Raw genomic sequence first — 27,269 nt, forward strand, 5'->3', positions numbered from 1 at the left:
GCCTCTGAGTGTGATCGTCCTTATACATTAAAAACACATTTTTATATTTAACTCTATTATAAATGTTGGAGGAAAAGTGGAGTTTGTGGTTTGAGGCTGACCTCATGACCCTCTCACATAATAACCTTACGACCCCCTCAAGGGTCACGACCCCCGGTTTGAGAACCCCTGATGTAAGTAATAGTGGCTGTGCTATGAAGTGTACTGTATAAACTTCATGGAATAATTGTAATACTGTAGCTCTTATATGAGTACTTTGTGAGAAACCAACTGGCTTAGTTTTTTTAATGCTAGGGCCATGATCCTTCATTATGATCCACACAAGTGCAGTCCTGTTGACTTCAGTACCACTCCACAGAGGTACAGTGGTCCACCTGCACAAATCACAATGCAGGACTGGAGCCTGATTCTGTATACAAACCATTTTCTCTATATAATGTGTACAAGTAATAATAACTTTATGGCTTCTGATCAGTTTGTTCTGGTGAAAGCAAGCCAGCACATGGAGAGGTCAAGATATAAATCTAGTGCATAACATTGCCTGGGACTGAAATAAGCAAAAACTTACCCACAAATGTGGCATGTAACTTTTTTAGAAAAATAGCTGTCTATGAACTTAACTACATGCCCCTCAGAATTTTAACAGCATTAATTTGTCTTCTCATCACTCCAGTATTCTGCCATTCTCATTTTTCATTCCCTCTGAAATAAGACCTATTGAACATAGTTTAGAGAGATTCAAGAAAATAAATATATATGTAAAAGATTTTACACTGCACTTAAGTTAGAGGAAAAAACCTTTTTCCTGTTTTCTTTTTCTGCCGGTTTCCATTTTTTCCAGCCTTCTGTGTGCAATTTTTTTGCTCTCCCTTTATTTAATTGCAAATATTAACATTTTAGAAACCAGAGCAACATCTCATTCCTGCTTAATTTAATTTTTCCTTTGGCACTTACTGTTGTCTCTTCCCTGCCCCCTTCTTCCTCGTATTTTCTTTCCTTCCTTCCTTACAATAAGTGGTTTGGTCTGTGAGAAGAATTCGGCTTGCAAATTAAGGCTTTCCTTGCGCACCTGTAACTCCCATTGATTACAGAGGGATTTCTGGGAATGCAAAAGATTTGATTGGGCCCAAAGCAAGTGACTGAACCAAACATCAAGTATTTGGATCAGCATTGAGTTTAATATACAAGTGCAGCTCTCTGAAGACTGGCACATTCCAACACAGATCTCTCTGGAGAGCAGCACGGTTTGTTTAAAGAAAGTTAAAAGGACACTATCTCAAATTGGTATATTGTATGTTTTGGTGTGTGGCTGTGGTGCCTCAGGAGCAGACTAGGGAAGGAACTGTGAATCTCCTTGGCTCTCCTTTTCCTCTACTGGTGGAGCAGATAATTCCTTCATCCTTCAACACCTCTCCTCCCCCAGCTCAGCTGCATTGGCTAGCATGTTCTGGGGTAGAGCCATACCTGTGCTCAGTCTCTGACCACCTATTTCCTGCCAGTCAGTGCCAGAAAGGAAGTAATAGCCATATGGAGACTGTGTTCTCATCTGTGCTAGGATACACTGGACATGCAGCCTTCAGAGGAGAGTACCACCCCATTACTCCCTTGGCACAGGCACACACAGCAAGGAACATCCTTGCCTTTGGTGCTGAAAGGAGTCAGTCTTGTGCATGGAACAAATACAGAACATACAATAACCAATGAACCACCACCCTAAAACTAAATGCATTTGTTATTGACAAGGTGTTGCAGCACTCCCCCATTTGGTCATAGGGATAACCTGATCAACGAGAGGCATAGATCAATATTTATTTACCTCAAATTTTGTTCATTTGAATAGCCTCCCTGAGCTGTATTTCTCAATGGCCCATACCTAATGGTTCAGAGGGAAAGCAACAGTCCCAAAATGTACCACATTATACAATGGGCTGAGTACAAGATGGGGACAAGTTTCCTTTTCTGAAATAATAAATTGGTTAACAGTTTACACCAAAGTCACAAGATTATTTATTACAGCAACTTAAAATGTACTAGGTGCCTTGCAATACACCTCACACATGAACCCTGCCCTGGGAAGATAGTATAGCAAAGGGCGTAGTAAGATGGAGTTGGTGGAGAAGAAAAGGGGTAGCATCAGTAACATAACCTGGCTGCTCACAAGAACCAGTGTTCTGCATAGTGAAGGGGTGTGTGTGTGTGTGTGTGTGTGAGAGAGAGAGAGAGAGAGAGAGAGGAATAAAAACACCAACAAGTCTCATTGGCTAATTTCTTGTCAACTTCATGAATGAAATGGCCCCTAAGAAGGGACTTGAATCAGGATAGGGGAGTGGCATTATAGAGATGCTCAGTAAGGTTCTATGTAGCCAGGAACAATGTGGAAGAAAGTAGGGAAGTGGTTTTGTGTGGCAACTGGACGAATTGGATATTGGAGCTGGAATTGTAGTTGGGGGCAGAATAGTGAAATAAGAGAGACAAGATTCAAAGGACTATAGGGCATTGAATACATGATCAGATCAATTGGCAAAAATGTATGTTCTTAGTTATCCACTTTGCATGGATTATAGGTTAGTGATGTGGGAATCAGAGTGGGTGGATACAGTAATGAAGAACAATGAAAGCATGGACAAGAGGTTTGTTTGAACTGAAAGAAAAGGTTGGTATAAAGAATTAGTGGAGGAAGCAATGACCAGATTTGGGCTGTCTAGGTGTATGGGGCAAAAGGGAGGAGTTGATGAAGATCCATAAATTGTGTGCATGGCTTTTATTAAGAGTGGGGGAAAAAACGTGCTTTTGAGAGAAGATATGTAGTGGAAGAAAACTGTTTACTCACGGATTTTTCTCAGGAAGCATTCAACAGTGCAGAAAAGGAGGAATCAAGTACTCAGGGTGCACCAAAACAAAGGTTTAAGATGTTGGCATGGCATTTGGGATAGAGCGGCAAAGGAATCAAAACTGAAGGGGAGGGGTTTGACTAGTCAGTAGAAGTGAGGAAGGGAAGTGATAATAGCAGGTCACGAATGGTGATTTGATGATCACACAAGCAGTAGGGGCCGAGTGAGTGGCATTAAATATGATTGTTTGAGATCACAGTTATTTTTTGGCAAAAGTCAGATTGTAGGGAATAAACAAAAATTCATGGAGGCCCACGACCTGTCTGTGGTGGGAGGCTGAAGCCTGAGTCCCATTGCTTGTAGGGATGTGCGTGTATGTGCTGATAGCGCAGAGCTTTGCTGTGTGAGGTGAGGGTGGAGGGACGCTGACAACCTGGATCCCCGCCACTGAAGGGTGGTCTGACAGCTAAAGGCAAGGAAGTTAGAGGTACATTAAAGTCGTGGAATCCATGACCTATGATGAAATCATATCCCTGAATATAAGTAGTGGTCAGGGGGAGAGAATGCAGATGTGGAAAGATTAGAGGAGGGGCAGTATTAGCTGAAGATAGGTAAGGTAAATAGCCAGGCTTGCTTGTTTTTATCTTAATATGTGATCAAGTGTTCATGTTCATACAGTGTTGCTAGAACATCCTGTAGTACCCTAAATAGTATAAGGCAGGACACTTGGTCCAAACAGCAGAAAGGTTATTACTATTTCAGCATGTTCTACACTGATATGTGTATGATATTAGACTTCAAGAAAAGCAAAAGGAACAGCACATTGTAGAGATCATCCTCGATTGTGTTTGTTTTTTTGGATGGGATAGTCCTAGGAGGTTAAGATTTTGGACCTGCTTTCACTCACTGCTCTGAAGTCTTGCTTTCATCCAGGGTACTCTGAAGTCTTGCTGCAGGAAAGCTCAAGGTAGTCTGGGTGTAGACAAGCAAGTGGGTGCAGTTGCCAGAGTGAAAAAGGCTTCTGCAGTGGTGCTGAAGCTGTTTCAATTTTACATTACCTGTTCCCAAAATAGGGGAATAGCTAGCATGCAGGGGATCAAATCGGGAAGCCTATACCCATATGCTGTTTGTAATTGAATGAATGAATTAGTTTCATGTAATGTCTTAAAGTAGAAATCAGTTAGTTTAGTAAAATTATGGTGTGCCAAAATTAAGGTGTGCTTACATAGTCCTTTACAAAGAATAGTTAATAAATGGCCTACCTAAGAGAGCAGGTAATTGAACATGGAAAATTACCAGAAGTTGCATTTGTACATGCAAATTGATGTATGTTTGAGTGATGGTAGGGTATCTCATCTGGGGATCTCTCAAATTTGTTGTTGTTTTATGGGACAGAGTTATTGGGAAATACGTAATCCAAAGGAGCCATCTAGTGGCAACTTCATTAAATAGGTTTAAGCTTAAGGAAGGTTTTTTTGTGTATATATTAAGGCAGTATCACTTATGAGACTGCAGTAACATGCTTGCTTATTTTTCCTTTAGCACGTTTATATTGTTTGGCAAGATAAGTTAGCAGAGTAATTTATAAAATGAAATGTTTTTTCCAGAATTGATGTTTTTAGGTTTCATGAATATCATCAAAGACTTGAAAGAGATTAGGGGAGCAGCATAATGAACACTTTTTTTGGTGTGTGTGAGAGGGGTAGAGGAGAGGTGAGAATAGGAAAAATTAGTACAAAAGCTTAGAGCTGAGGTTATGTTGATACTGTACTCTGGCACTGATTTGGAGAGATCTTTTTAAAAAATGAAATTGATTAGAGTTAAATGTTCTGCGTGAAGATTTGACTTAGTCTTAGTTTTCTTAATTTAAAGGGTTAATTATAAACATGAACTTTTTTGAAGCATTCAGGTAGCATTTTCACTTGAAGCTTAACTTGATCAAAGATTCACCTAATCCTGTATGGGGGTCCCCAGTATATGTTGGGGTTGTGTTCTTGAAAAGGGCAATGGATACACAGGGTCCCTGGTATACATCTCCCCCTTATCCATCGTTTTGCCTATCCATCACTCATCAGTAGAGGAACGTGTTCCGAGTCACGTCGGTCCCTATCCACATATCCATGGCTTCACCCTTTGCATGGCTTTTCTGTGGATGCTTAGCACCCACCGGCAGCCGGCACACTCCCAGCACCTCCTGTCTGCCAACGACCCTGTGGACCACCTATCAACTCCTCTCCCTCCCTCCCAGCGCCGCCTGCATGTCGCGAGACAGCTGTTCCCCGGTGTTCAGCAAGGGCTGTGAGGGGTGTGGGAGGAGTTGATTGGGGCCTACAGGCTCTGTGGTGGGGAGAAGAGGTGCTGGCTGCTGGTGGGTGCTAAGTATCCACAGAAAAGTCAGGCAAAAGGTGAGGTAATGGATATGCGAATCAGGACCAACATAAATCGGAACACGTTCCTCTATTGATGAGCAATGGATTTGCGAAACAATGGATAAGAGATGTATACTAGGGACCCTTTGTAGTAGCTTTTGTTTCACTTATGTGAAGTGGATGGGTGCCTGTGAAAAACTGCCACATTGATTGTTGGAATATTTTTTTGAATGGAGGTGCTGCAGTTACTCAGTTTTCCTCCGTTGTCAGGTCCCATCACCTTTTTTATAAGTAAATAAAATAACTTCAGATTTTGTCTTGGTGGTGTTTTGCACTTAAGGATTTAACCATGCAAGACTAGGAGTTGCTGACTACCTTCAGTGAGGAGGTGAATACTCTCAGTTCCCACTGACTTTACTAGGAGTTGTGGGTGTACAGCACCTTCCTGACACAGATGAAGTATTGTGAACTTCAGAATAATAGAAATGTAGGGCTGGAAGGGACTTTGGGAAGTCAGCTCCAGCCCCCTGCTTTGTGGCAGGACCAAGTAAACCTTGACCATCCCTGAGAGGTGTTTGTCCAACTTATTCTTAAAAATCTCCAATGATGGGGCTTCCACAGCCTCCTTTGGAAGCCTCTTGCTGTTCTTAACTACTGCTATAGCTTTTCCTAATATGTGCCTAATCTCCCTGGCTGCAGATTAAACTCATTCCTTCTAGTCCTATCTTGAGTGGACAACTGCCCTCTTTATAACACCCCTTAACATATTTGAAGACTTATCGTGCGCCCTCCCCGTCATCTTTTCTCAACACAAAATGTGTCCAATTTTTTAAATCTTTCCTCATAGGTCAGGTTTTCTAAGATGTTTGTCATTTTTGTTGCTCTCCTTTGGACATTCTCCAGTTTGTTCACATCTTTCCTAAAGTGTGGCACTCAGAATTGAACATAATACTAGAGCTGAGGCCTCACCAGTGCTTAATAGATCAGGACAATTATTTCCCATGTCTTACATACAACACTTCTGTTAATACACACAAGAATATTAGGCAATTGCAAAAAACACTTACATTGTTTACTCATATTCAATTTGTGATCCACTATTACTTCACTGAAAAGGATTTGGGGATATTTTGTGCTTATTTTTTATTGAATTTCATCTTGTTGATTTCAGACCAATTCTCCAATTTGTCAGGGTAATTTTGAGTTCTAATCCTGTCCTCTAATGTGCTAGCAGTCCCTCCCATTTTAGTGTCATTTGCAGATTATAAGCATATTCTCTCCAAAATCAAAATAATTTATGAAAATACTGAATTGTACCAGACCTAGGACTGCCCACTAGATATGCCCTCTCAGTTTGACTTTGAGTACCATCCTTCAACCAGTTGTGCACCCACCTTTTAACAAGTTAAACTAGACTAGACCACATTTCCCTAATTTTCTTGTGAGAAGGTCATATGGGACTGTCTCAAAAGCCTTACTAAAATCAAGGCACATCACATCTTCTGCTTTCCCCCCATCCATTAGGCCAGTAATTTTGTCAAAGAATTTGGTTAGGGATCTAATACATATCTGTTGATTGCCGTTGTTTAGTTAGCAAAATGTTTTGTTGAGGCTAGAGAGAGGATATGAGACAGTGGCAGCTACTGTGTCAGAGATCAGGCCCTGGTCTTCAAGAAATTCTTTGTTTGGTTCCAGATAACTTTGGTCTTTCACAAAATTACCATTCCAGTCTTAAAGATGTCACCCATTACAACACAAATGTCCCTGACATGCCAAATCCATTCCCTGTGTTAGTCCTCTATTTCAAATGGAAGGAACATTACTATGAATGTATTCCTCTCAAAAAGCCTTCCGTGTACCATACTAGAGAACAGAAGTAGTCGACATAAACCATACTGTCTGTTGGCTAATGATTGTGCATAAGAATGTTTAAAGACAGAAAGGGCCATTAGATTATCTAATGAACCTGTATAACACAGAACATACAATTTCCCCCCTCCAAAGTGCCCAGTAAGTTATGTTTGGCTAAAGCATGTTTTCTAGAAAGGCAACTAGTCTTGATTTGAAGATATCAAGAGATGGAGACTGTCATTTTCTTTCAAAGTTTGTTCCAATCATTAATCACCTTCACTACTAAAAATGCGTGCCTTATTTAATATGAATTTGTCGGACTTTAATTTCCAACCATGGCATCAAAGTTGTTCCACCTTTCTCAACTAGAGCAAAGCCTTTTAAGTACCTGGTATTTCTTCCTGTAAAGGTACTTATACAGTGTAATAAAATCCACCTCTCAGTCTTCTTGTTGATAAATTAAACAGATGGAGCTCTTTAAATCTGCGTGCAAGGCATTTGTTTACAGCCCTCTCTGTTATTTATATATCCAAGGATTGCATTAGCCATTTTTGCCACAGTTTTGCACTGGGACCTCATGCTTAGTTGCTTGTCCAGTATACCTCTTAATGCTTTTCAGGATCACTGCTTTCCAGGATCCTATCCCCCCTCCCTCCGTCCCTCCCCACATACTCTCTAGGTGTGACCTGCATACTTTGTTACTTTGTTTCTAGATTATAACTTTGCATTTGGGTGTATTAAAATTCATTTTGTTTGACTGGGCCCAGCTTACCAAATGATCCAGATTGCTGTATCAGTGACCTGTCCCCTTCATTTGGTGTCATCTGCAAATTTTGTCAGCAGTGATTTTATATTTACTTCTTGATCATTGATGAAAACATTGAATAATACTGAGGCTACCACTGATCCCTGTGGAACCCACTAGAAAAGCCTCGTTCTATGATGATTCCCCATTGACAACTGGTTTTTCAATTCTATCTAGTATCTATTTCTTAGTAGAGCTGTCTGGAGGACAACAGATTTGTTTTGCAGTAGCTTTTATTCTTTTAAAATTATTCATTCCACATTCATTCTTAATCCATTTAATGTGTTTTCTGTGATATTCTGTAGCACCTTACAAAATTAAGTATATTACATTTATGTAGTTCCTTTAATCAACCAAACCTCTAATCACATCAAAAAGTGAAATAAAGTGTGTTGGACAAGGCTGACTTTCAATAAAACCATATTGATGTCAGGCTAATGAGTTTATAATTACTTAGGTCATCTCTCTTTCTCTTTGAATATTGGCCAAACAGTAACACTTTTCCAATATTCTGGTATTCCAACTTTTTTTAAAAAAAGTTATCACTGGATCAGAGATCTCCTGAGCCAACTCTAAGGAGTCTTGAGTGCAGGCTATGCAGGGCTGCTGACATAAAAATACTTATCCATAATTAATGTAGTTTTAATGTCCTCTTTAGTCAATAATAGAGTGCACAGTGGTTCATCATCTTCGTTATATACATCATCCTGCTTCTTTCCAAATATAGAACAGAAATAACTGATTTCCTTGAAAATCCTCAGAAAATTCAAACTTTGCTCAGAGATCATGCTGAAAATTTGGGGCAGATACAATCTGTGTGTGTTTTGGGTTTTATTTTTTTAAACAAAATGTAGCGGTTGACACCTGATTCAAGTCCCTTATTAGACGTTCCATTTTCTTACCCGGGATCGATATCAGACTAACAGGCCTGCAATTACGTGGGTCACTCGATTTGATCTTTTAAAATACTGGCACAACATTAGCTTGCTTTCTTCCCCAGAATTCCAAGACTTTTTGAAAATCAACATTAATGGTCCAACAAGCTCCTCTGCAAGCTTGCAGCGATTTTCACTCAGGTTTGGCTGTAGTGTCCTTTTTTTTTCATGAGATAAGTATGCTGTCCGCTTGCCTCCTAGGTGAAGGATCCTTTTGTTTCCTTGTATCCTTCAGATATAGCCTAACAATCCTTTCTTTGGTCACAAACAGGACAGCCCCTGCTGTGTTTCACCACTCTTGTAAATTTTGCACACTCTTCTTTTGTCTGTGGCTCTATGTGCAAACAGGCCTACATTATGAAGCATACAATAAATAAATGGCCAGACAGGGACATTGGTGTCTGTCACCTCGGAAATGTTCCTTTCAGAGAGGGGGATGTGTCACCATCTGGTGACCAGCCTTGCTCCAGAAATGTTCTTGGTTAAGAACATAACTTTTAGTATCGATGTATAATTCCATAAATATTAGCCATACGTATATTTCAGTGATTTTTGACAACCAGTTGACTATTGACTCTTGGAGAGACCTCACATGCCACCCTTTGGTGAGCTATTATGCATATGTCTGACCCAGAGGTTTCTTGTAAAACTCAATAATCACTCTGTGCCCTCTGCCATTTGGCACGAGAAGGTCACAGAAATCTATCTTGGGAAGTAGTGGCTGAAAAAGATCTGGGGGTCGTGGTGGATAATCAGTTAAACATGAGCTCCCAGTGTGATGCTGTGGTTAGAAGGGCTAGTGCAATCCTTGAATGCATAAACAGGGGAACCTCAAGTAGGCGTAGAAAGACTATTTTACCTCCTATATTTGGCACCAGGGTGACTGCTGCTGGAAAATTGTGTCCAGTTCTGGTGTCTATAGTTCAAGAAGGATGTTGATAAACTGGAGAGGGTTCAGAGAAGTCATGGGCATAAATAAAGGATTTGAAAACATGCCTTATAGTGACCGTCTCAGGGAGCTCAATCTGTTTAATAAATAGAGAAGGTTAAGGGGTGACTTAAGCACCAATCTGTAAGCACCCACGTGGGGAACAAATATTTGATAATGGACTCTAATAGCAGAGGAAGGTACAACACAATCAAATGGCTGGGAAATTCAGAGTGGAAATAAGGTGTACGTTTTTAACAGTGAGAGTAATTAACTGTTGTAATAACTTGTCAGGGATTAGGTGGATGCTCCATCACTAACAAATTTTAAATGAAGATTGGATGTTTGTATAAAGGATATGCTCTAGGAATTATTCTAGGAAAATTCTGCTGGGGTCATGTAGTAATTTTGTTGTCGGGGTCACAATGCAATGAAGTTTTGAGAACACTTGGGTTCCTCCTAACCCCAAAGGGTCAGTCACTTACCCTAGGTCAATGGATGCCCTCAATCACACACCAAGGGGAGGGGGAGAGAGAGCTCAATGGTCTGAGCATTGGCCTGCCAAACCCAGGGTTGTAAGGTCAGTACTTAGTCCTGCTAGTGAAGGCAGGGGGCTGGACTCAATGACCTTTCAGGATCCCTTCAAGTTCTAGGAGATCGGTATATCTCCATATATATTATTTATCAAATGAGATGATGGGGGGCGCTGCCCCAGGTGGGTTGGTTTAAATTAAAAAAATAAATAAATAAATAAAAGTTGGGCGGGGGGAAAGGAGGGATAGCTCAGTGGTTTGAGCATTGGGCTGCTGAACCCAGGGTTATGAGTTCAGTTCTTGAGGGAGCCATTTAGGGATCTGGGGCAAAAATCTGTCTGGGGATTGGTCATGCTTTGAGCAGGGGGTTGGACTAGATCAGTGGTTCCCAACCTTTTTGTGGCCAGTAGCACATTCATGTTTTCAGAAGTGTGTGGCAGGCGCCAACAGTATTTCAAGGCTTATTTTGTATTTGTACATTTAAATAATACAAAAAACATCATATTTAATATAACATAATATATGAAGCCGGAGAGAAGCCACAAGGACAGAGAATGCCGGCGCCTGCAGCCCCGGAGTTCTCTGTCGCGGGCAGGCACGGGGCCGTGGCTTCTCTCCCCTGCTGGGCGCTAGGTGGGCACACACAAATGTCTTGGTGGGCACCATGGCGCCCGTGGGCGCCATGTTGGGGACCACTGGACTAGATGACTTCCTGAGGTCCCTTCCAACCCTGATATTTTATGATTTAAAGACAGTGCTGGCAGCCAGTTTCTCTAGTAAACTAACTAAAGATCTATTGGCTAAGAATAAGGGAGAGTTATTATGAGGTTAAAGCATGTAAAATACATTAATAGGTGAATCTCAGTGTGTAAGTCCAAAATGATAGCAGAGATGTAGTAATATACTCCATAAATCTCTCAAGATTAAGCAAAATAACTTTGTGGGTCTGTCTGTGTGTCCAAATAGTTCATAGGTACAGGATCATTCCTTGAAATCCATTTTGTGCTGCTCCAGAAAATAATCTGAATAGTGTCTTTTCCAACATGGGTTTTGATAAACAGAAATCAGACTCAGTCTGTATTTCCATATTGTTGAACCTTGCTTTGAGGTTATCCACCACCCATATTCTATGTTTCTATGATTTCCAAGGCTCCAATCACATTTGATGGGTAAATGTAATTACAGAGATATACACAATACAAATTTTAATGTAATTGCACACAACAATCTTTCATTAGTCTTCATGAAGTTTACACATCAAGTACATTCTCGTTTTAGTACTAACACACACTTTTGATCTAGGGTTAATTTAATTACAGAGTACACATAATGTAGAAGTACTGTAATAGCGAACTACAGATGAAAACAATGCAATCAGCATCTTCTTTGATCTTTATCCGCATATGAGTGAATTAGTTTGAATGTATACTAACATTTTTTTTTGATACTCACATACAAGTGAATTGTCCTGAAACTCTGCCATGTTCTGTCATCTGGCCTGTTAGTATCACATTGTAGACTGCACCCCTTTAAAAGAGTTTGCTTTTGCATGGGGCAGGAAAAAAGTGGAAAATACACATCTTGATTCACAGTGTAAGACTTTAACAACATGCCATGGGATTGGATGGTAATAGGCATTAGTTTTCATTTTCCTGAATAGTGTGGGACGGAGTCACCTTTCAAAAGTTTGGAAATCACAATGCTAATCCATAATATAAGAACCTCAGATAAGCATTGTCATATTTTTATATCTTTTGAGAGAGTTGCTGATTATTTGGCGTTTGCCATCCCATGTTGATTAGCCATGGTTCCATGCACTCTTAAGTAATTTAATTGTGTGTTTACCATGGATATAGTTAAAATCAGTAAAACAAGGAGTTCAGCAAGTGGAACACTCGTCTGTTGATATCCCTGGAGTGCTGGAGTATGTCTACACTGTGGGGTGGGTATTTTTCAGAAACTTGTTTTAATATTTAATTTTCTGTCTACAAATAGTCACAACTTTGTGATGGTAGGGGTGTGTGGGTGTGTATGTATGAAGCAGAAATACAATTTAATATTCTTAGTGGCAGCTCTGCTAATGTCTGGGAGTCATATGTTCAGTGTTTCTTATTACCTTTTATCATATGCTGTTCATTAGAAAATGATGAAAATGATTCTATCCTGAGTTCACACTGAGACTGAAATAATTTAGTGCAGTAACTGCTGTATGTACAGGAATGACTAGCAAATGTTTATATTATCCTTGTTCATTCGCAATAGAAGTGTGTGAGCAGAAATTTCACATTTAATTCACATACGAATTCCTTGGACAGTTTACAACATACTCATTGTCTGATTTGCACTGAAAAATTTGCTCTCCTGGGTTGCATTAATCCACAAATGTTTCTAAAACAAGATTATAACACTTTTTTGAATTATTTTTTATATATATAATTATTTTATATATTACACACACACACACACACACACATACATGATGCATGTCAGCTATACCCATTATGTTGCAGTTGCTGGATGTATAAAGTTTGGGGAAAAAACAGATCATGTTCTGATATCTCTATCAAGAGGACAGAATGAGCATCTTGATTTTCTCACCTTAATTTTGGAAAAAAGGTCAGATGTGTTGTCTTGCGCTAATACTAATAAGCTGTTGACTACTTGACTAGTGAACAGTGTGAAATGTTAATGCATGGATACTTAGGATATTTCATTTGATGTATTTCACTAAAGCTATTCAGTATTTGGTTTTCTTTCTTTGATCTAAAATATTATTTTGAAACTGTTTTGAGATGATTGGTTCATAAATTATAAGTAAATAGTGATTGGTCTTTCTACTGAATTCCTCTTTTAGCTTGAAAACTGAAGAAACTTATTTCAGTGTATTGTGTTATATTATGGCAGGAAAAAAATTGAGCTTGGAAATCTAATTCCTACAAGATATTTTGGTATTATAGTTCATTATATTCTAGCTCATTCCATTTTCTCTCCTATTTTTGTGTAGCAGTATCCATAGCAACTACCATCATTTCAATTTCTCATCTTTCCCGAACAGCGAATGCTACCTGTAATATGTGAACTGCTCAGTTTCCTGTCTTGTAAGGGAACACAGAGGACGAGCTACTGCAAGACTTCATGTCTTTGATTTCCTTGGGATCTGTGGGTGCTTAGTACCCTAACAATCAAGCTACTTACTTAGGAACCTAATTATTGATTTAGGTGTTTACATTTAAAGTATTTAAGTTATAAAAATTCTGACCTGATATTTTAAGCCTGTGTTTTGGCTTTGGGTAGGTTCTGGTATGATAGAGAAAGTCAAGTGTTCTTTCGTATTTAGAATATTAGTCTTCTGTATCACTTCTTGTGTTTTTCTTCTTCAGATATAGAAAGTTGACTTCAGTGACAGCTCTTGTTCTGAATGAACTTAATTCCACTCACAAACTTTGTGGTTTTGCATTGATACAAAGCTTTCAGAAGTTAACCCACTGTATGCAGTGCATGAACAAAAGGCAGTGGTGGTGAATGTAGGGAACGGAACACTGAGGAAGAATGCGTTATGGGGGAGTTAGTAAATGGGAGAGTGCCCCTTCTGGATGGAAAGGAACTTGAAGTCTAGGAAAAGGGGAAGGGAAGAGAGAGAGCATGATCAGTACCTTATTCCAGGAGTTGAGACAGTATTAGCTAGATGTGTCGCCTGCATTTTTGAGTGAATTTTTTGTGTGCATTTAAGATTTAATTTTCAGTCTGAAAAGACCACACGGCATGAGATTGGCTTTTTAATCTAATTAGTGATTCTTGAACATTTTAGCTTGGCAATTCTGGAAGAGGATTACCTATCTGCGTGTTCAGTCAGCATTGCCAAAGCCATCTTCCACTGGTTCCAGTGCTTAATACTTCTGGGGTGTTGTTTTTTTTTTTAAATGATATTCATTTAGAAAACGTTGTCATTGTTTTAGCTGAGATGGGCCTTCTGTATCCTGTGGCCACTGCTTGTCAAGTGAGAGGCTATGGAACATTAACCAGTGGTCATTCATAGTTTTGTGTCATCTGGCTTTTATTAAAGGTCTTGTTTAAAAGCCTTATGATTTATTTCTCCGCAATGGTTTTAGGTCCTACGCTCATCCTTTGTAGAACTGCTCTGTTGAACAGAAGAAAAAGAAAAGTTTTATTCTTGCCCCAAAACTGAACTGCACATTCTGGAATGTTCAGTATTGGGTTTATATTTAAAACTGTGAGAGGAGATGGCTTTGGGCTTCAAGTACCAAAGATATAAGAACATTTTTGTGGTAAACTGGGGTATAAATCTATCCTGCACTGGTCTGTCGTACACTAACTCTGTGTAGACCCTGTTGATGCTCACTAATGGCTAGTGTGGGGTAGATTCCCACCCCGCCATGCTTGCCACAAACTGAATGTTTATGTAGATAAACCCTCTGTCATAATTGTAACCTTTACGCTTTATCCAACAAGGGAAAATACATTTACAGTTTAGTGAGAATATCTGTATTTAGGAGCTCAAAGTGTGGAACACAGGCAGTTCTTGGGGAAAAATCGAGACCAATGCCATACAGTTGCCACTTTAATGGGGAAAACGATTTTTGAAGGGGAGGTGTGTGATCTGCTATCTAGCAGAATAGTAGCAGAAACAGAGGGAATACATAACAAAATCAAGTTCTTAATTTTTTAAACTTCATAAAGAAAATATTCAGAACTCCAAATCTGGCTTGACTTGTATTGGAATATATTCACTTTAATGTATGTCACAGAATTGGCATAAAATATTTTGCTTTAGAATCATTTAAAATTATATTTTTTAGCTATGAAGTCTTCTCCTATCTTCCTATTTTAGGGACCTGTACCTTAGAGGTAGCGCCAGGGCTTGGGGCTATGGGCTTCTGCCCTACAAGGCCCCTGAAATCGGCTCGCAGCTGTCTGGTCAAGAACTGCTGATCTAGAAGGTGCAGGCGTAGGTAGGTAGGTAGATAGTAGAATGCTGATGGCAGGTCGGATCCAAATTTTTGTATCTGTGCAGGGCTCACCCCATTTTTCCAGCCTCCAGTGGCCTGGATTAGAATGTGCGCACAGGTTGCAATCCAAGCATTTTAATCTGTCTGGATTGTCATACTGAAAAGAGGAATAGGCTCTTATCAAAAGTGTACATTGCTGGGTATGAGGCACAAAAATGAATGTCCTTTGATGTGGTGACTGGCACGCATGCCAGTACATTATTGATGTATACATGAGCAAATAAAGAGTCTTTTTTCACTGGTGATGAAATAACATTCCTACGGCAACTGCAGAAATTGCTTAGATAGACTGAAGACTTTTGTAATATTACTTTTCTATTTTTAGCTTTTAAAATGTAATCTAGTTCCTGAAAAATAAGAAATACCCACTTGAGATTCCTCTGCAGACCACTAGTAAGTGCTTCCATAGACACTTCTGGTCCTCAGACTGCAGTATAGGAACCATGGTTTACCATTTACTGAAACAGTTCATGATTATGCTTCATTTGCCAAGTAAGCAATTTTGTATATGATTGCAAACATCAAGAGATTGATAACTGCAAAACATGCATCACTGGAGGACTCTAGCCCTCCACTCATTAGATAAAAAGCTTCCCAGAAACCAGTGCTCTCTGCAATGCCAGATTGTATGGGGTGCAACAAGCGGCATAGATTTTTATAGAGCCCAATTCTGCTTGGCAGCATGCTTGGGGAGGAAGTAAAACTGGAGGGTTCATTTGCATAGTCTGTCCTGTCCCCCCTCTTCCCCTCCCCCGAGTCAAAAGATTTTGTGCGTAAAAGCCCAGGAAGTCTAATTTAGCTATGGGACTTGCATAGGCGCTATGTATTTGGCCCTATGCCAACCTGGTCCCGACTGAAGGTCATTTCAGATGTTGCTTTTAAACCTTTAAACTACTCTGTTCTCTTGCAGGAAGTTTTTACCTCTGTGATACTTTTTTTTTGGCCAGAAATAAACTTATTAGAGACTAATTAAAAGGCAACTTTGTGCTATTGTGATCACCCAATTCACAATGTATGGATCATACTGCCTTCCAGATGACCCTGTCCCAAACAGTGTACCAAGAAAGATTATCTTTGTTGTTATAGTTGTGACTGAGGCCATGGCTACACTCATACTTTACAGCGCTGCAACTTTCACGCTCAGGGGTGTGACAAACACCCCCCTGAGCGCTGCAAGATACAGCACTGTAAAGTGTCAGCATAATCAGGGCGGCAGCGCTGGGAGCACGGCTCCCAGCGCTGTACCCTACACCCGTAAAGGATGTGGTTTACGTGCAGCGCTGGGAGGATGTGGTTTACGTGCAGCGCTCCGACCACACTCACACTTCAAAGCGCTGCCGCGGCAGTGCTCCCGCAGTGCTGCCACGGCAGCGCTTTGAAATTCCAAATGTAGCCATACCCTGAGCAATGTGAGAAATTGTCTGGTGGTGAAGGAAGTGATTGCTAGTAGTCTCATCTGATCAGCTCATAGATAATCCTATGAAGTGCTTAGACCAGGTAGGGTTACAGGAAGTATTGTTCAAAAGAAACTTCCAACTTAATCTTAGTTGGCCCTCATCCAAACCAAGGTGACTGATTAATTCAGGAGATATGAAAGTCTTATGGTTATTCCTTTAACCGAGGCCTCCCTGTGATTAAGGAAGGCACTTGCAAATCTCATGAGATTGAAGATTCCTAGTTAGTCTGTTAGAATACTTGTGTAAAATTACAAGAGAGAACTTCACAGCTTGTCCTGGAAAGGACTAAGTGGATCCTCTAGCTTGTCAACATAAGCTGTTTTTCTCTCATATGTCCCATTCTTGGTTACAGACTTTATTCCTTATGTTTCCTTGGGTTTGTTTTCCCAGCTCTGGTCATTTTTAATGCGTCTTATTAAAGTAACTCACCTGATGTTATGGGAATCAATACTCTACTTACTAAGCAAAAGAACCCTTGTTGAATACCTGTGACTCCATTTTCTTGGATTTTATTCCTGGTGGCATTTAACCCTGCCATTAGAATGAGAGAGCATCAGTGAGTGATTTTTTTTCCTCTATAAGGGCTCCTCTTCATGCACTGTCAACTTATCTACACTCAGTTTACCCTCACTAAACTCCAGAGGAGTTGTCCCAATGCAAAACAAAACTTGAGCAGTGCAGTGTTTTGTATTAGCGGCATAAGCCACATGAGTTCTTGCTGCTGTATTAGCTCAAATGTCAGCAGCACTCAGGCTTCAACAACCTACACTATCCAATGGGCCAGTTGGGTCCAGTTTAAAGCACCATTTAACTTGAGCTGGAGACTTTTGTGTGGCCAGAGTTTTGTTGGGTAAATGCTCAAATTAATCCATGGGTTAATGCTGTCATGAAGGCGAGCCCTGACTGAGCCAGAAGGAATGCAAATTCAGTACACAGGATCCTTAGACCGCCCTAAAAGAGAGACCATCCAATTATGCTGACTGAAAATCCAATTCATTTTAAGTTGTCAGTAGTTTGTAAGACGAGCTAACTTTAAGGCTCTGTCATGGAGAGCAGAGAGCTAAAAGTTGTGCAGTCGGAGGGAGCCAGGGTAAACTGGAGTGTCACTGCTGCTATACTCCAGCAGAGGGTATCTGAACTCAGGGAAGATGAAGGATTGTATAAGATACCTCCATTGTGATGTTGGTGCAAGAGCAGATCTAACTATGAGTAAGTAAGGTTGAGACCAGTGAGTGCCCTCTTTAAGTTAATTTTTATTTCTCATAATGCATTATTTCTTTAAAGAAACTGTTTTTTATTTGACTGCATGTTCTTTATAAACTACCAGCTTGTCATGTGCGCTACAGTTTCACTGTGAAATGTAGAGTCCCAAAACTGTGGATGTGGCACTTCGAAAAATATGTAATTTTTTTAACTCCTATTCCCAGAGTAAAAATAAAGGAAAACAATTGCCATACATGTAAGATGTTGAAACTTTTGATTATCTTTTTTATGGATAACTGAGAAAGTTTTAAACTTCTTCAAACAAAAAGAGCAAAGAACTTTGATCTGTGATATAGGAAGTCTGCTTTAGATGACATAGCATAATTGTATGGTCGAAAGAGAAACAGTATCAATTTCCCTATGTGAGGCATGTCACTTTTTTAATGAAAAATGAGGAAAGGCAGCACATGAAGGAACTGGAATTTAAATATCTGATGCCTAAATTAACCTTGACAAACAGTAAAAAAAAAAAAAAAATAATAATAATAATAATAATAATAATAATTTGGATTTAGTAACCAGTACTTTCCATGAAGGTCTCTTGATGTATGTTTATACATTGCCTTTTAAGGTTATCTTAAATTGAAGCTATTGTTTGTCAGTCTTCACTGTGCAAGGTTTTCATCTTCTGATTTAATTACTGCTCTATAAAAGTTCAGAAAAATTACTTTCCACTCAGCTGACTCACGTTTTGCAAGCAATTTTATTCAAACTATTTAAATAAGGCTAACTTTAAAAGCCAGTTTCCGTGTGGTTTAATTGACCTTCCCAAATCACGAAGGAGCAGGAGCCTTCTAGTGTATTGTTATACCAAATATGTTTTCTTGCTCTGCTTTTGTGATGATTTGTGGCTAAACTCAACATTGGGACAGTAAATATAATTAAGAGGATTTTTATATATTAAAGAAATGCAAAGGTAAACATGGTAAGGGAAAAATAGTTGTCATATTCAAAAGAAAAATGTACACATTTGTCCAACCAAGCTCAGTTCATTTTTACTTCTGTATTTTCATAACCCATGATAAATTGTTCAGTCTCAATGTATCAAATTAAGTTTGCAAATGACCCGCATGATTAAAAATATGGTTCATGCTGAGGGGTTGGAACCATCTAGAAAACAGTGACTCACAAGTCCTCTCACTCTCCTGCAGGTTTGAGTGTTCTTTGTGGAGACTTGTAAGGGACAATGACTCTAGCTGCCCTCGGTTCCTTTCTACTATTTATGTGAGGGCTTGGCAAAATTGGGGAGGGATGTTGTACAAGTGTGAATGTGTAGAGGCAGTGCACTCCGACAACTCCAGTAACAGGTATATAGTTTCTTTCACGTGACAATAGTCAATGTACCTAGTGCCAGTTTGAAAAATTGTGAGAGTGTTTGCATTTGTCTTTGCTACAGGACAGATTGGTCTTAATTTGTTGGCTAGGGAGGGCAGATGGAGGCCATGCTAGAAAATCCTTGCATCTAATATACTGAGAAATTCTGTGTGCTGCGTTACATGGTGTGAATTATATTTGCAAACCTTTCAAGGCCGTGGGTCAATTGTGAAATTCAGGGTTTTCTTTTTTGTGCTTTTGATATCTTAAAAATGTTCACTTGGAAGTGTCAGTAGTACTTAACACAAGTCCTGTAGTTGAATACTTAGCAAGAAGTTACTTGCCTAGTTCAACCTAAATGGACAGTGTAAACATAAACCTGTAATCTGGTTTATAACACTAAGTGCTTTCACATTTTTATAGTTTTAAGAGACACTTAACATTTATCCCCTTTCATTTGATATGATGAGTTAGGATTGCTTCTCCAGCTATTTCTTAAAGAAGAAATTCTGTATTTCTAGCTCTGTTAAGATTATAATTTAAAATGCAAACATGCAGTATTTTGGGGCATACACTTCCTGCAAAGCTCATGCTTGTTACTAATGGGGAGCAGTTTTCGTTTGTGTCCAAACAGTTTTAGTATAGCAGATTAAAGAGAACTGAGAAGTATTCATTTCCCAGTATAAGCCTGGAAAATGTACAACATTCTTCTGTCTCCAATAAATAAAACTTTGTATTCCTGTTAAGTGCCCTGTGTATGAAGCTATTGTGTATATTAAACATAGCAATATATTTACAAAATTGATGATCAACTTTTCAGTAGGGTTGCCAAATTTGGTTGGATGTATTCCTGGAGATTTCATCACATGACATAATCTTTAATTCCTGGATACTCCAGGCCAATCCTGGAGGGTTGGCAACCGTACTCTTCAGTGTTTCTCAAGTGTGGCCACCGTGGCTGCATGAGGCCGCCAGGGGCTTTTCTTGAGGCCACAGCTTTCTGGGTGGTGAATGGGGGAAGGGGGAACCAGTATCCCTTCCCCCATGGCCTCCAGCAAGGGTTTGGGCCTTGCTCCTGCTGGAGAGACAAATGCTAGAGGAGCAGGCAGCCAGTGAATCTCCCACCTTCCCAGGGGTGGTGGGCTTGGGTTTCAGCCACGGAGTGGTGGGTGGCAGGCTTCAGCTGTGGGGCTTCAGGCTCCATCCCTGGACCATGTCCCCTGGGCACAGGGCTTTGGGCTCTGTCGCTTAGCCATCCAGCAGCAGGCTCCTGCCCCTGGGACTGCATGGCAGTGGGCTCCAGTCCTGGTTCACCTCCTCCCCCTACCCCCATGGGCCCTGTTGCCTTTCCTAGCCTCACATCCATTCCCTCTGTCATCCTTGGCCCCTCTGCCTCCCTATCCACCTCCCCATCAGGGTTTAATTTGTACCCCAAGTCTGCTGTGAAAAGTGATATTTCTGTGTTTAATATCACTTTCACAGCAGACTTAGTAGCTAGCTGGGAGGCTGTGAAAAGTGATATTAACATACAAGCATCTTTTTCCACAGCAGCAGACTTACTAGCCAGGAAGTTTGAAAAAATGAAATAAAAAGCAACCCCAAAAGCAAAAGAAACAACTAGAACAAAAGACAAGAATGTGCAAAGCATCTTATTTGTGTTTCTATTCTGTTTAGGTCCAGTAAAGAATAGGGACAAGTGTACATTTATTTTTGTTGAGTGGGGGCGAGGGGGGGCAGAACCCTACATAAATAAATTGCAATGATTTGGACATGTATATGTGCATATTTTATTTTTTTCCCGTAAAGTAAATTAAACATTTTAGGAAAAAATGTCAGACCAGCCACCAGTAAGAGTTGGTGGCTGCACTCTGAGGTTGTGAGCACCCCTGTTTAGAGGAGCTATTTATTGGTAACATTACCTAGCCAATGGCTCTTTTTTCCCCTTCCATGCCTTGTAGAATGCTGTAAATAGCTAAGTACTCCTGATACTTAGTCTTGCTAAATTCTTACTTAAAGCAGAATACAGAGTAACTTTGGGTTTCTTGTGGAATGTAGACTTTTTTTCTGTGTGATCTTCTGGTTTTGTTTGGATTCCAAGGTTCTGTGCAGCTCTGTCTTGTTGTTATGCATTGTTCAATATGCCTTCTCTTCAGGGAACTTTCTGGTGGTGCCTTGTAATTGGCTTTATTTAAAATATTTTTCCTCAAACACAAAAAGCCACTGATCTTTCCATGTTCATGTAGCCTCATGCCTCCCCAAACACAGTCAGTTATTACTTTAATTCAAGGTCTGAAAGAATCTATTTGTCTTGTGATTTGGGTAGTCTGTTACTGAATCTTGTTGTGTTAGAGCTTCATGAATTGTGAAATAGTTACTTGTGCCACTGGATTTAGTATCACAATCTCTACTATTTTGTGTTTATGGAAAAGTTTTCATATTGTGGATAGTTTAGGACAGTTTTAGTCTTTGCAGCATAACCTATTGAGACTCTCCTACTTAGTATATGGGCACATTTTACAGGTTCCAGTAACTTGTTGCATTTGAGTCTTATTTCTAGAGTACCCTTATCCTGACCTTTGTCTTGGGTGCAGATTGGGTGGTAGCTTTTGAAAACTAGGAGCCACTGTACTTTTTGGTGTCAAGTTTATGCTTACACAACCTGGTATATGCTTGCCTTACAATTTCAGTTGAATGCAATTTATTTAATGCAGCTGTCCTGCAAGTGTTGAGTTTATGGAATATATTTTCACGGCTCTTTTCATAACTTCTGCCACTAACGTCTTCAACATTTGATCTGCTTGTTATATTTTAACCTAGTTTTAAGTGTCATTAGATTCTCATTTCGTAGCCAGATCCCCGACTACTCCATGACACAGTGGGACTAGTTTTCTCAATAGCAATATTAACTTAGTCTTTTCCAGCAAAATATCCCTCATTTTCATGTCTACAAAAATATATAGCTATATTATTTTGACATAAAATGTCATGATCAGTGTTTTCACCATGACTGTTCGAAAGGATACATTTTTTGTTATGGTCTTCAAGCAGCACCCGTTCCACTCCTGAGGCTGTCTAGCTCAGAATCACCTCTTCCTCATGTATTCCAGGGAAGGGTGGAGCTTCTAGCTGGCTTCAGCACCTTCTATATGCAGGTTTTGACTGCTATACTCTTCTCCAGGTGGCTGAGGTGGCCAGCATATACTTCTAATTAGAAGTAGAAGATACAAGCTGAACTTCAGTTCCCATTCTCCAGTGACCTGCTACCTAGCTCCATGGAATAATGCATATAGAATGTACAGTAGCCCGATACATTCCCCATCCTCCCCCTAAGGAAACATGCAGAGCAAACATCAGCTGCAGACAGGTCCTAGCACAGCAGGGAGCTAGAAACAAAAATGTTAGGCACATGGCTGCTGAACAATAGTGGATTCTGTGGCAGAAGTGCTGAATTCTGTGGCATCTTGGGGGGAAAAAGTAGGCTAATGCCTCTTTCCAAGGAAAAAGTTGGTTCGTGCATTGTGGAAGCATACAAACCCTCCCATGATCTCAGTTGGAGGAAGGAGTTGACTAATTTTGTTTCCTTTTAGTTTCTAAATGTCCTCTCGGGGCAGACAATGAGTTTGTTTTATTATTTGAGAATTGTCATCTACCCTTGCTATTTATCCAGATTTTCTCAAGGCACTCATCACTGTAGTTTTCAACAACTTTCCAAAGAGTTAAAAACCAAACACGCAAATGCTCCATGACCTAATTTTATTGCTTTATTTTCTCTCTGCTTTCCTTCTACTCCTTATCCCCTCTCTCTTTTTTTCTTCTTTTCTTTTTTCTCTAGTTCTAATTCCTCTCTTCTTTGCTGTTGGGAATATGGAAAAGCTAAGATGAAGAGTTTTACACTTTTCTGAAAGCTATCAGGTTTCTGATTTCTCTAACCATTAGCTAGTAAGCTTCAAAGCTTTTGCCCTCTTGCTAGGAGCCCTGTCCTCTCTTCTTACATCCTTCATTCTTAAGGATGACCACTTTCATCGTTACTACTTGATTAATGTAGGTACAGAGTGAGATTACTACTCAGCTATTTTCTCAATTATCTTGATCAAGAATGGCAGTTTGCTGGGGTGGTAACTGTCAAGGCCTGAGTCAAGAGAAGGTTTAAAAATATGTGGCATTAAGACATGTTCTAATCAAAGGTGGCATTTGATGATTTTTACCAATAAAGGTGCCAGATGCTCTAGATGCATCTTTCCACAGCCGCAGTGATCGTGGGTCTGTGTGATGGGGTGTACCAGGCTCAGAGGTCCCCTGCTGCAAGCCTCAGGGTCCTACCATACCCTGTCCCCATAAAGGAGTAGTGGAACTGTCCTCCAAGTGGCCTAGAGAGGCTGCATGGGAAGCAGCCAATCAGAGGGAGGCTGCGGGGAGCGGCCATTCCAGGCCCAGACAAAAGGAGCTGCAGTACAGAACAGGAGGCAGTTTCTGCTTGGAGCCATAGGAGCAAGGGTGGTGTTCCTGGCTGGCTGAAAGGACTGCAGAACCTCAAACAGATTGGTTGGTTGCTGTCAGGGACCAGGGTATCAAGGAGAAGCTCCTGGCTGGTTGCTGGAACTTGGCAGCTGAAGCCCTAGGGTGAGGGTGAAGGGGTCCTGGGGAAGTGGCTCAGGAAATTGTAGCAGCATCTTGAGTAGTCAGAGATGCAGCGGGTGGCTGCTATTTGTAGGGTCCTTCAGCTGGGACCCAGGAGTAGTGGGCAGGCCCAGGACCCCACCGGCCACAAGTGGAGGGGCTAAATTCTTGAGGAGGGAGTTGAACTGATCCCGGAGAAGACCTTGAAGAGGGTCAGTGATATTGGACTTTAGCGGACTTTGGTACACGCCCAGAAGGGACCTGAACTGTTTAGCGACTCAGCTGGAGAACTGGGGTCAGAGAAGAGCCCAGAGAGGGTGAAGATGTCTCCAGGGAGGGAGACTTGGGGGCATGGACCCAGAGCCATCCTTACCCATATGCAAAGTACACAACTGAATAGGGCACCAGGAGATTTGGGGCACCAGATTTCCTGGTGCCCTGCGCAGCTGCATGCTGCTCCAGCCCCGGCTCTTCCCCAGGGCTACAGCCTCTTTGCCACCCCACCTCTTCCCACCCCAGCCCTGTCCCCACTCCCCTGAGGACTCTAGAAGCGGTGGGGCCTGCACTCACTGGTAAGTAGGGCAACCTGGCCCCAGCCTGCTCTGCTGCACTCCCCTGGCTCCCAGTCGCACTGCTGGTGAGAACTGGGGGGCGGTTTTCCCCCTTCTTCCCCTAAGCTTGAGAGGCAGGGGAGCAGAGCAGGTTTGGGCCAGGTCACTCCACTTCCTGCAGGAAGTGGCCAGCACCTGTCCTCCATGGAGGCCTGAGGCCAACCCCCCCGCTCCCCCCCCCACAGAGGCCTGGGGCAGGGCCCAGGGCAGCCCCCTGAGGGGGGCGAGGGCTGCGTAGGGTACCAAAATAGCTAGGGACAGCCCTGCACAGACCAATACCAGTGTCAGGACTGTTTAAAGACTGAGCCCAGGGAGGGCTAAAGGAAGCTGTACCACTCGAGGGATACCAAGATAGGCCTCTGTTGGACTCTTTATCCCGGAAGGGGTTTGTTTTGTTTCTGTTTCATATATAGACTGTGTGTGACTTGGCTGGAGGACTGAGTTACAGAAGACAGCACAATTATAGAGACTGAGTGGAGGCACACACATTCTGCCAGGGGGCACTTGCAAGAGGTAAGTGCCACCCAGTTGTATTGAGAATCACAGGTAGTGATGATGTAGGTTCCTTCCAGCACTCTAATATCTTGCTCAGGGAAAATACTGAATTCTGTAAAGAGCAGGGTGGTGGTGGTAGTTGGGGCGGGGGGGATTGGCTGTTTTAGCATGTGACTACTGCTGTCTGCAGAGAGGGCATTTGGGACTTACTTGATCTTCTCTGAGAAGCTTGTTGATAGTTATTCACATGGAGTGGAGCTGGCTTCTGAGTTTGTGTGGGTGCAATCTGAACTGAAACAGTCATTCACAGGCCATTTTAAAGTTCTGTGATACAGGATTTACCTGCTGCAGTGGCCAAAGAGAAAAGAGATTTTAGTCTCAGCTACAGCCATAGCCTAGGATTTTAGAAAACCTTGTTTTGGAGTTACCAGCTTCTGATCAGGTTTTCAAGTATTACCACTTGGTTCCTTCCTTTCTGCGTCATCTGACATCCGTATCTGAGAACTAAAGAGATCTAAGGGTCTGATGGTGCCAGTCTGTCTGGCAGTGGCTCATGAGTGATCCAAGTGACTTAGGCCTTGGCTACACTTGGAGGTGTGCAGCGCTGGGAGTTACAGCTGTCTTCGTACAGCTGTGTAGGGAAAGCGCTGCAGTGTGGCCACATTTGCAGCATTTGCAGCGCTGTTGGGAGTGGTGCATTGTGGGCAGCTATCCCAGTGTTCAGGTGGCTGCAACGTGCTTTTCAAAAGAGGGGTGTGGGGTGGAATGTGACAGGGAGCGTGGGGGAGACAGAGAGAGTGGATTTTTGGAGCTGGCACGGTGTCAGCTCCCTGCCTTGCAAGTTCTGAGGACTGGAAGATACACAGCACCAACCTTCAATCATTTTAAAAGTTTCGACCCCTTCGCCCACCTGTCTCTTATTCACTAAATGCAAATTATGCACTCCTAAATAGCCTTCAGACCACATAAGCAGCTGCTTCAACATAGAATCCCCCTCCGCCGTGTGGCTTCTCTGCTCAAACAAACAGCTGTGAACATTCCAAAACAATTCCCCTGCCTGCCTCTTCTCGAGCAAACAGGAGCTGTTTGTTTTTTAGATAAGCAGCTCCGGGAAGCCCGTGAGTTCAGCCACTCTTCCAGTTTGTTGTGAACAGGCATTCTGGGATACCTCCTAATACCCTGGAGACCAATTACAGCACTTTTGGTGGCCACAGTTGCGGAGCAGCGCTGCATCACCAGCGCTGCAATCCTTATACCCGAGGCAGAGCAGGAGTACAACCAGTGCTGCAGCCAGGGAGATGCAGTGCTGTATGTGCCCTGCAAGTGTGGACGGTGAGTAAGTTGCAGCGCTGGTGGTGGGTTTACGGTACTGCAACTCTCCAGTGTAGCCAAGCCCCTAGACTTATTTACATTAAATCCATTTTACATTGCTCTAGCAATTTAAAGCAGCTTTAGTGCAAATAAGGATCAGACCTGTAGCATCTTTCTGGGTCTTCCACTCTTTGACTCTTCAGTTGTATATAGATTTTATTGAAGATGCTCTGGAATTTATCTGGGACCATAAATTTACAGGGGCAGACTGTGGTGATAGTCCCTTCTTCCAGCCTTGTGTGCCTGCAGATTTGATCTTGGTTTGAAGGAGGTAGTGACCTTTCTGGGAAAAGGGGTGAATTTCTAATATTTCCTATTTCCTTTTCTAAGCCAAAGAATTAGTCCAGTGTGAGACCAACTCTGTGAATTGGGCCTAAGAATACCTGTGAAGTGGATTGTTTGTGTGTTGAAGAGGCGGTTTTTGGCCACCATCTGAGATACTATCGGTGTAGATGTTAGTCCCCTGTCATGGTGAACTTTGGGGACTCCACTATTGTCAGTCAAACTCAAGCTCTCCAGAGAAGCCTTCAGTCTCTGTGCTCTGTAGATTAGTATGTAGTTATCTCCACTGATTTACAGATATAGTGGATGCATGCAAAGGATTCTGTTTTTCCAAGGGATCCTTGTCTGCATTTGATGTTGAATGGGAGTGACATGGCTACTTGGCCCCTAGTTTTGTGTATTCGGATAGAGACAATGTATAGAGTAACTTGGGATGATGGAGTGAGCCAGCATTGGGTCTCTGCTGCTGACTAACCAGGAATTTAAAAAACAAAGACAAGATGGGAGCCTTGAAGTATTAGCGCCTCTGAATGGCCATAAAAGGTTTAGCAATGTTTTAATGTCTATATTTTGAGCAGGT

At 41.4% G+C, this 27,269-nt stretch overlaps 1 protein-coding gene across 5 annotated transcripts in view; it reads left to right on the plus strand.

Moving 5' to 3' along the window:
• The window catches only part of ARHGAP21 (Rho GTPase activating protein 21), a 208,467-nt gene that overhangs the window by 96,504 nt on the left and 84,694 nt on the right, over window positions 1-27,269 (plus strand). The window lies entirely within an intron of this gene.

This window comes from Chelonoidis abingdonii, chromosome 2 (genome assembly GCF_003597395.2).
Source record: "Chelonoidis abingdonii isolate Lonesome George chromosome 2, CheloAbing_2.0, whole genome shotgun sequence".
In the NCBI taxonomy this organism is placed as follows: Eukaryota; Metazoa; Chordata; order Testudines; family Testudinidae; genus Chelonoidis; species Chelonoidis abingdonii.